Source organism: Typopeltis vanoorti, chromosome 6, assembly GCF_054136105.1.
Source record: "Typopeltis vanoorti isolate ZY-2024b chromosome 6, IOZ_Tvanoo_1.0, whole genome shotgun sequence".
In the NCBI taxonomy this organism is placed as follows: domain Eukaryota; kingdom Metazoa; phylum Arthropoda; class Arachnida; order Uropygi; family Thelyphonidae; genus Typopeltis; species Typopeltis vanoorti.
In genome coordinates this window covers 149,898,028-149,909,571 of record NC_143554.1, presented here as the reverse complement: position 1 = coordinate 149,909,571, position 11,544 = coordinate 149,898,028, and the positions used below count along the sequence as shown (strand labels likewise).

General features: G+C 39.2%; 1 pseudogene; it reads right to left on the bottom strand.

Moving 5' to 3' along the window:
* Window positions 1-370: 370 nt before the first annotated feature.
* LOC150106097 (U5 spliceosomal RNA) lies at window positions 371-422 on the bottom strand (annotated as a pseudogene).
* Window positions 423-11,544: the final 11,122 nt, after the last annotated feature.

The window sequence follows — 11,544 nt, the reverse complement described above, 5'->3', positions numbered from 1 at the left end:
GCTTAATAGAAGATTTAATAATAAAGCTTATCAATGAAGTTTATTCGGTTATCAATTTTGGAATGTTTCTAGTGGATGCTTCATGTCTAGTGGATGTATAAAGGCCTTTAGAAGCTCAATTCATGACTTCCTTCAACACTTCCCATTTATCATCAACATTTAACTAACTTAACAGAGAATATATATTAAAAACTTTAATTATTATTATTATGTGACACCTCCAGGGAGTCCAAAGAGGGAGAGTGTACCAACAGCATTGAATGATTGATCCTCTTCCAACTACTAACCACACTCAAACTTGCTTAACTTTTTGTATGAGCCACGAGTAGCAGAGACTCTACCAATCGACCAACCTTTGCTGGCGAAAAAACCTCCACGGTAATCTTTAGTAAAAGGCGAAAGATTATCACGAAGTATGAAGGGAAACCTAATTAATAACTGATGTTTTGACAAAGTCAAATTGCCATATCAGGGACCAACGTACAGAAAGATACATCCATATAGGCATTATATTAACAAACATTAAGTTCTAAATAATGCCCCAAACTGGCAAAGAATAAGTATTCTAGGATGTTAGGTTAATGTTCTGAAGATGAGTGCTTCTCAAATTTGAGGCAGTTTCATGCAGCCAAATTTGTTGAGGTATGAATAGTCTCATAAGGACTAAAGAATATCCTAACACATGCGGAACAACCAAAAAATCAACTTTGACTGCAACAAATCTGAGACCGTTCTAGAAATTACTAGCAACAAAAGTAATCGTCGCAGGCCCTTTACAAAGGCCACCCCCCTAGACTATGGAAATTACCACTAAACCATAAAACAAGGAGAATTCAATTCTAGACTCCCCTCCTATAGACAACCTAAAATCCACAAACAATATGTGCCATTATTATTATTATTCAAACCTCCATGGAGTCAAAAGACTCATTGTGGGAGGTCCTTTCTAAGAAACACAAGTCTATCAAGACTCATCGAGAGAGGACCCTCCTAGAGAACACAAAGTCTATTATACGACTCCTTAAATGCATTGACTGTTCTCACTCTCACCACTCTATCAGGCAATGCATTCCATGGTTCAACCGCCCTCCATGCAAAGAAACCACTCTTCACCCTCTTTCTCACAGTTTCCTTTCGTAACTTCCAGGGATGGCCCTTTGTAATGACTCCTTCCTGCTGTTCAACCAAGCGAAAGACCTCCCCAGTGTCAACCCTGTAACCACCTCTCAATATTTTTAAAAGTCTCAATCATATCACCTCTCCTTCTTCTATTCACCAAACTCTGCAGTCCACACTCCCTCAGCCGATCCTCATAACTAACATTGTACAGTCCCGACACCATCTTTATTATCCACCTTTGTACCCTTTCCACAGTTAATTTATCCCCTTCAAATCCTGGGGACAGATCTGAGAACAATAGTCTCAGTGTGGTCTGATCAGTTTTATACAACAGAATGATAACCATTTTACCTCTGGAGGTCAGTGTCCTTCTCATTATTGCAGCAATCCTCTGTGTTACCTTCACTACCTTTGCAATATGTCCTCTAAATTTCAGGTTTCTATCAATCATCAACCCCAGATCTCTTGTCTCTCCTTCTTCCTCCAGTTTAACTCCTCCCACAGAGTATGCAGCATCCCATTGATGTGTCCTAAACCTCAAGACCTTACATTTTGCTGCATTAAACTGACACCCCATTCATTTGCCCATCTATCTAGCTTATTCAAATCCTCTTGCAGGGCTACACATCTGCACTATTACTAATAGCCCTTCCCAGCTTTGCATCTTCCGCAAACAACTGAATATCCCCTTGCAATCCACGGACAATGTCATTGATATATAGGTTAAACGATATAGGTCCCAGTACTGAGTCCTGTGGAACCCCACTTGTAACCTTCTGCCTCTTTGATATTGCTCCACCATACACAACTCTCTGATACCTATCAGACAGCCAATCCTGAATCCAGTTCACCAATCTGACATCCAACCCATGTGCTGCAACTTGAATATCAGCTTATCATGTGGCACCCTGTCAATTGCCTTTGCTAAGTCTAGGAAAATGGCAGTATATGCCTTACCCTCATCTAATGCTCTTGTAACTTTATCATAAAAGCTAGCATATTGCTAAAACAAGAGCGTCCCTTCACAAATCCATGTTGACTCTCACAGATAACATTACTTTCATCTGCCCAATGCTGTATACGGTCCCTCAATACTTTCTACAAGATCTTACTAACTACTGATGACACACAAACTGGCCTATAATTAGACACTTCCAGTCTGCTACTGCCCCCTTATGCAATGGCACTATCTTACCTTCCTTCGATTCCATGGGCACCTTTCCCGCAGCCAGACTTTCATTGAAAAGTCAGGTCAAAGGCACTGTCAGTTCCTTAGCACATTCTCATAAAACTTGTGGTGAAAACTTGTGGTTTACATACATAGAATACCAGTTGTGGTGGAGGTGGACGGTAGATGGCATTGATGGAGATGATTCGTAGTATAGGCTCGATGTAGTGGTTGAGACAGTTGTAGGTGTGTCCTCCGGCAATGAGTCTTCGGACTCCTTGGAGGTGTCAGGAAATAATAATGATGATAATAATAATAATTACCATCCAGTCCCACAGCTTTACTAACATCCAGAGTCCTCAGTATGTGGAACACACTCTCCTCCTGCACCTCTAAACCTCGAACCTGCCCTATCTCTCTAGTATTTAAATTATGCCCAATTTTTTGGATGGTACTGATTCATCTACATACAAATTAGCTGTCACACTACTCTGGCCAAACTTCTTCACGTGAACTCTGCTCCCTTTAAGTCCAATATAGAAGACCTCCCTTCCAACACACTGATATAATGATCAGTGTTGAGGTTTCCTCTCTATCCACTGAAAAACATCTCAAACATTATATAAGTTGAATTTCCTCCATATATATCACTATGAAATTAATCTATTTCAGGCTATTCATAAATTTAATAAGAATTCAGCAATAGGTACTGATGGGATATAAGCATGGAAGTTAAAAGTGTTCAGCTGAACTAGCTATTCCTTTCACAAGGTTATATGATTTGAACCTCAGAGCAAGGAAGATTCCACAATAGTGGAGAGAATGTATGGTAATCCTATTGTACAAGGGTGGTGCAAAGACCGATGTATCCAACTATCAAACAATCAGTATCTCATGAGTGAGGTGAGGATTTTTATTATTATTATTACATGATACCCCCAAGGAGTCCAAAGACTTATTGAGGGATGGCACCTACTCTTCAGCTTTCCATCTCCACCACCACTCCATCCATCAACTACAGCAAAACACTACTACCATCAACACTATCTACTGCCCACCACCACTAGTATTTTTTGTTCTGTAAATTATATGTTTTCTCAATTTGTCTGTATGCAGGATGAAAAACCTGAGTTTCCAGAAAAAAAACCTGCTGCCTCTGTATGAGATTGGCTAACTCACCTTCAATTGAAAAAACCCATATAAAGATTCATCTCGTCACATACCACAAGGATCAGTCCTTGGTCTGCTGGAGAGCCGCAAGTGGAGTGCCACAAGGATCAGTCCTTGGTCCACTGTTATTCAACCTGTACATTAATGACACTAGAAAGGATTTGATAGGCAACATAGAGCTATTTGCTGATGATGCACAGATAGGAAATGGATGTCAGTTCAATGTCAGTAAATGTAAAGTCATACACTTTGGCATGAATTAGATATCCAATGTCATATTATATTGGTGGGATTATGCTGGAAGAAACTGATCAGACTAGGGTTCTTGGAGTGTTAATAGATAGGAAGTAGAAGTTCAGGGGGGGTCATGTAGCAAAGATTGAAAATACAACTCAAAAGAAAAGTGAAATAATGAAACAAACTTTGACACATAAAGAGGATGTCATTTTGCCTCATTACAAGGTTTTAATAAAATCTCACTTGGACTATTGTGTGCAGCATCTGGTCTCCTAGTTTCTGCTGTGATTCTGATAAAGTGGAGAGAGAATGTTTAAAATAATATTACGACTGGGAAATATGATTATGAAGACAAATTGACAGACACTAGCAAACAAGCAAAAGAGGGATGATATGATATGATATGATATGATATGATTGAGACTTACAAATTCCTGAAAGGGTCATACAGAATTTCATTTGATGGAATTTTTCATTTTATGGAGGGTACTGAAAAGACACGACGGCTTCCTTGGAAGATATGAATGAATGCCGCCAAGAGAGAGGACAAGATCTAGATTTTTCTTTCGTAGAGTAGTGCATGATTGGAATGGACTGCCATCGGATGTTGTTTGTACAAGCAGTGTGAATGAATTCAAGAACAATTATGAAAGCTGGTGAGTGTAGTATTTAGTCTCTCTTGATGAGTCCCTGACTCTCCGTAGGTCTCTCTTAATCATAATAATAATTTCGTTTGGCATGGGCTTTCTGCTTTTTTCTCTCCCCTATTCAAAACTAATCACTTCATGGAGAACTTTGAAGGGAAAGCCATAAAGTCTGCCCCACACATACCTACTGTTTTGCTATGCTACACAGATCTTTTCCATTTGGCAACACATTTCCAATACCTTAACTCCTTCTCTAGCAGGATTTTTTCTCCCAGAAACTCTGGTTTTTCATCCTGCATAGAGACAAATCGATCCTTCAGAACACACACAATTTACAGACAAAAAATACTAGTTGTGGTGGGCAGTAGATGGCAATGATTGGTAGCAGAGCTTCGGTGTAGTGGTGGAGATAGTTGTATAGTAGGTGTCCTCCCACGATGAGTCTTCGGACTCCTTGGAGGTGTCACGAATAATAATAATAATAATATACAACATCCTAGAATCCATTTCACCTTTAAAAAAAAGCAAAACAGTCTCCCCCTTCCTGGATACCTTGATTACACACACCAATCTGACCAATCCATGACGTTCTTAGTTCACAGAAAACCAACACACATACAGGATGATATACTGACCAACACCTCCTTCCTTCCTTCCTTCCCCATCAGCATGGGACTGTAAAAACCATGTACAACTGGGCAAATTGATTTGTTCCAATAATAATGTTCTCATTACTAAACTTGATTGCATTCAACAACACCGAATCCAAAAAATATCGATATTCTTTCCCTCCTCTTCACCTCCAAACCAGACTACACTCAATCTATCATCATTCCTTATATTTGGAAATTTCTATAAACTATCCATTAGCTTTCTGGTTTTTCTTTATCTTCTCCCAAACTAACTACTTCATGGAGCCTTTGAGAGAAAGCCATAAAGTCTGCCCTACACAGACTATTGTTTGGCTATGCAATACAGATGTTTTCCATTTGGCCACAGAGCTTCAATGCTTTTAATTTCTTCATCATTATCATTAATTTACTGATATGTGTCCCAGAGGAAGTGTTCAGGCTACTATGACAGCACTACATGATTAAGTTTACATTAATCTCTATCCACAATTTTCCTCCAAATTAATCTGTTACTAGTCAGCACTCCAATATCGTCATATCTAACAACGTAATATCTATTCGTTTGATATGACAATACTACTCCACCTAGAAACAATCCATCTAGACTTTGGTCTTCCTCTGGGTCTCTTTCCTGCCATCCTGTTTTGCTAACCTTTCCTCACCTTTGTAATCTGTTTAAGTGATTATATCACCTTTGATTAGCTCTGCTGACACGTTCTTGAATGCTAATAATATCAAGTTCCTTTCTAATGTCTTCATTTTTGTTATGATTCTGCCATTGATGCCATCCATTCACTTGACTAATTTTTCTCAGAACCTTCATATCTATGGTTTCTAGTCCTCGATTAAGTGCTTTATTTCTAACCTAACTTCAGATCCATAAGTTAAAACTGGTTTGAACACTGTCTTGTATACTGCTAGTTTGGTGTTTTGGTTAATTTTTCTCTTATTCCATATAAATTTATTCAGCAAGCTACCACCATCCCAGCTTTGCTTATTCTGTTGTCTATTTCCGGATTTAACTTGCCATCATCATCACTGAAAACTGTGCCTAAATAGCTGAAATATTTACTTGTTCTATAGGATCTCCATTCTTAATGCAATTAAAGTTTTCTATATTTCTGCCTGTTTTCATAGTTTTAGCCTTTTTATTGCTGATTTTCATAACAAATTTGTTACAGCTGTTATTAAACTTAATTAGAGAATCCTGGAGACTTCCACTAGATGTGTTTAGAAGTACAATATCCGCATAAAGCAAAAAGCTATTTGACATCTCCAATTTTAATATCAGGCCTAATCCCACTTTCTTTCATAATGTGATCCATACAGATGATGAATAAGAGCAAAGATAATGAGCATCCTTGTCTTACTCCTGATTTTGCATCAAACCACCTTCCAATATTTCTTTCAATTCTAACTGCTGACTTACAACTTAAATATACATGAAGTATTACTCTGTATAATGTTCCATTTACCACATATTCATAGTGAAGAATTTATGGAGACACAACACACATGTTAGAATAATTACTTTACTTTGACGTCCATCAGGAAATAAACATATGTACAATATGCAAGCTACACCACACTGCACTATACAAAAGTAAAATGAATCTGAATGTTTTTGGAAGTTTATTTTGCACTTGGTTAGACTATAATAAATTTATTGATTCAGCGGGAGATGGTAAATCCCGTTTTATTTTATAGCCGGGTACGAAACTCGGGTCGAAATCCATCGACATCCATAGAGTTTCAATGCCGAAAAAACTATCGGCGGAACCAAGTGTAAATGATCACTTGGCTAGTACAACACCAATACCCAACAGAATACAATACCCAAGTGATCATTTACACTTGGTTCCGCTGATAGTTTTTCGGCATTGAAACTCTATGGATGTCGATGGATTTCAACCCGAGTTTCGTACCCAGCCATAAAATAAAACGGGATTTACCATCTCCTGCTCAATCAACAAATTCGCCGGTAAAATAGCCTTTCGGCTTATTATCTTTGTAATTAACAATATTTAACAATATATAGTACACCACTTCAACAATTCGATAGTAGAGGTATGTAAGTTTCGGTTCACTTAAAACCTTGATATTCCAGGTCTACCTACTCACTGATGAGACCTCAAAAAAGGTTGAAACCAGTCTGGGTAGTGACCTCTTCTCATAATGTAAAACAGTATTTATACATCTCTTAGGAGCTGGGTTTTACATTATGAGAGAATATTAAAGTTATTGACAGAGCTTGCTCAACCTTTGCATGGAGTTGCCCTGGTGTTGTACTACCCAAGTGATCATTTACACTTGGTTCCGCCGATAGTTTTTTCGGCATTGAAACTCTATGGATGTCGATGGATTTCGACCCGAGTTTCGTACCCGGCTATAAAATAAAACGGGATTTACCATCTCCCACTCAATCAACAAATTCGCCGGTAAAACAGCCTTTCAGCTGATTATCTTTATAATAAATTTAGTTTAATCCTTTATCCAAGTGTAAACAAACAAAGTTTGTGGCTGAAAATATCTTCAGGACTGAGGTAAGGTGGTACATCCCTTGGCAATCGTAGCAAAGGTGGACCAAGCTCTGAATTTTTACGTATGTATTGGCCAGTATGTGTGGGTTTGTGGTAGACAGTGAAGGAGAGGCAGCCTGAGGGAAGACGTATGACGAATGTGTCTAGAAAAGGAAGAGAGTTATTGTTTTCGATTTCGATGGTGAATTATATTTGTGTGGTTTGTTCAGATGGCTTAAGAATGTATTTAATGTTTTGTGGCTGTGGAGCCAAATGGCGAAATTATCATCAATATAACTGCTGCGTTTTAAGCTGGCCGAATCTAGAGCTTGTTGCTCGAAATCCTCCATGTAAAAGTTAGTGAGGGAGAGTGGTAAGCCTATGGCCGTACCTTCTTTTTGTAGGTAATAAAATAATTTTGCCACACAAAATACCTGGAGGTATGTTGGCAAAGAGAGCAGTGATATTGGGCCGATAGGGACATTTATGAAAAGGGCAGTTATGTCAAAGCTGACAAATAAATCATTGTCATTGAGTGTGATATTAATCTTGTTTATGTGTTTTGTATTTTTTATTTAGGGGTGGAGTTTGGTTGTTTCCTCTGGCCATGTGATCAGCGATTTGATTAATTCTGTTGTTTTCTTTTTGATGCAGTTTGTAGTGTTATAATTCACGATTTGGTAAGTGTTGTTGTCAGATACCAATAGGTTCATTTTATCCAGTTATGCTGTCCAATAAAAGACAACAGTAGCATTACCTTTATCTGCTTTTGTAATCACAATGTCTGGGTTATTTTTTAGGGATTTAAGGAAACTTTTAGGGACAAAATTCAATGTACCTGTAACATACATTGTGTGTGATAAAAGGACCTCCCAGATGAGTCTTTGACTCCATGAGGTCTTGGGGTAAAAATAATAATAGTACACCTTACATAGGGAAAACAGGCTGCATCATCCCAATCAGAAAAAATGAACACAAACGCCACATTAAACACCTCCACTATGGTAAAACAGGCCTATCAGATCATGCACTTAGGCTTGCCAGATGTCCCGTATATTATTATTATTATTATTCAGGCCTCCATGGAGTCAAAACACTCATCGTGGAAGGTCCTTCCTAAGAACATAAAGTCTGTCAAGACTCATCGAGAGGAGGTTCCCCCCCCCTAAGAAACACAAAGTCTATCATACCACTCCTTAAACTCACTGACCGTTCTCGCTCTCACCACTCCATCAGGCAATGCATTCCACAGTTCAACCACCCTCCAAGCAAAGAAACCACTCCTTACCCTCTTGTTCACAGTATCCTTTCGTAACTTCCAGGGATGGCCTCTTGTCATCACTCCTTCCCGCTGTTCAACCAAGCGAAAGAACTCCCCAGTGTCAACCCTGTAACCACCTCTCAACAGTTTAAAAGTCTCAATCATATCACCTCTCCTTCTTCTACCACCAAACTCTGCAGTCCACATTCTCTCAGCCGATCCTCATAACTATCCTTGTACAGTCCTGAAACCATCTTTGTCATCCGTCTTTGTATCCTTTCCACAGTTAATTTATCCCCTTCAAATCCTGGGGACCAAATCTGAGAACAATAGTCCAAATGTGGTCTGATCAGAGACCTATACAACGGAATGATAACCCTCTCATCTCTGCAGGTCAATGTCCTTCCCGTAATTGCAGCAATCCTCTGTGTTACCTTCACCACCTTTGCAATATATCCCCTAAACTTCAGGTTTCTATCAATCATCAACTCCAGATCTCTTGTCTTCCCTACTTCCTCCAGTATAACTCCTCCCATAGAGTATGCAGTGTCCCATCGATGTTTCCCAAACCTCAAGACCTTACATTTTGCTGCATTAAACTGAAACCCCCATTCATTTGCCCATCTATCTAGCTAATTCAAATCCTCTTGCAGGGCTACCACATCTGCACTATTACTAATAATCCTTCCCAGCTTTGCATCATCCACAAACAACTGAATATCCCCTTGCAATCCACTGGCAATGTCATTGATATAAAGGTTAAACAATACAGGTCTAGTACTGAGCCCTGTGGGACCCCACTTGTAACCCTCTGCCTCCTTGAAACTGCTCCACCATACACAACTCTCTGATACCTATCAGACAGCCAATCATGAATCCAGTTGACTAATCTGACATCCAGACCTATGTGCTGCAACTTAAATATCAGCTTATCATGTGGCACCCTGTCAAATGCCTTTGCTAAGAAAATTGCAGTATATGCCTTTCCCTCATCTAATGTTCTTGTAACTTTATTATAAAAGGCTAGCATATTGCTAAAACAAGAGTGCCCTTTCACAAATCCATGTTGACTCTCACAGATAACATTACCCTCATCTGCCCAATGCTGTATACGGTCCCTCACTACTTTCTCCAAGATCTTAACTACTGATGACATACAGACTGGCCTATAATTAGACACTTCCAGTCTGTTACCACCCTTATGCAATGGCACTATCTTACCTTCCTTCCATTCCCTGGGCACCTTTGCCAAAGCTAGACTTTCATAAAAAAACCAGGTTAAAGGCACTGTCAGTTCCCTAGCACATTCTCTCAAAACTCGTAGTGAAATACCATCTAGTCACAAAGCTTTACTGACATCCAGAGTACTCAGCATCTGAAACACACTCTCCTCCTGTACCTCTAAACCTCGAACCAGCCCTATCCCTCTAGCATTAAAACTAACTCCTCTAGAATGAAATACTCCAATAAAGTGTTCAATGAACAATTCCACAATGTCCTCTACATCAGTCACTCTATTCCCATTTTTATCCCACAATATCATTCTTCCACAGTCATTTCTCCTCCTACTGGCCACATAGCTAAAAAATTCACTAGGATTTTCTTTGGATCTTAGGGACAATCTCCTCTCATATTCCAGTTTCACTTTCCTTACCACACTAGTCACTCTTCTGGCCTCTGTCTTATATTCTTCATGCATCTTCTCTTCACCTGTCTCCTTATATCTCTTCCATAGCCTCTTTTTCGCATGCAATTCCTGTTTTGGTGTGAGATTGTGGCTAGCAGAACTAAATATACAATTGGGTGCTGCTATAGACCAGGTGATGGAAAAGATGGTGGTGACAGTATGCACAAGCAAATAGAAGAAATGAGTGGAAGGAGAGTTATTATTATGGGAGATTTCAACTATGGTCGCATTGAATGGAGTGAGGAGAGGACACACGGGAGGAAGGAATTGAATTTTATGCGGTTATTAAGGGATAACTATCTGCAACAGCATGTAATGGAAAATACTAGGGGTCAGAGAGTGCTTGTCCTAGTAATTACATCTGAGGATTTGGCTGTAACAAATATGACCACATTGCCACCAATCGGTGAGAGTGATCATAGGGTCTTGATTTGGGAGGTGGCTAAAGGTGTAGAATTTTCAATTAAGACAGGGTACATGTGGAATTATCGGGATGGAAAGTATGACAAGCTTAGGAGTTTGATTGGCTCAGTGCCATGGCATGTACAACTGCAAGGACTAGAAGTTGATAGTGCATGGAAGGTAGTTAAGAAGTGTTTGCATGAAGCAATGGCTGACTGTATACCTAGAGTTCGAATAATAAATCAAATAGGGGTTAAATGGATGAATAACACCATTAAGCTTGAGCTGCAAAAAAAGAAACAACTATGGAGGGAATTTAAGGAGAAAGGTGACCGGCAGGCACATGAACGGTATAAAGCGCAGGCCAGAAGGGTGACGAGTGTGGTAAGAAAAGCAAAAAAGGATTACGAAAGAACATTGGCCATGCAGGCTAAAGAGAATCCTAAACAGTTTTTTAGATATGTAGCAAGTAAAAAGAAAAATGTACATGGCAGAATGATTTTAAAGAATGCCGATGGTAGGGAGGTAACTGAATCAGTTGAGATAGCTGAGTTACTGAGTGAGCACTTTGCAAGAATATATCATCCAGGTGGTGACAGTGCAGAAACGAATAAACCAGTAGATTATACGGGAATTGTGGTGAATGAAGTGGAGGTGAGTAGTCTATTGCATAACCTCAATGTCAATACATCTGTGGGATTG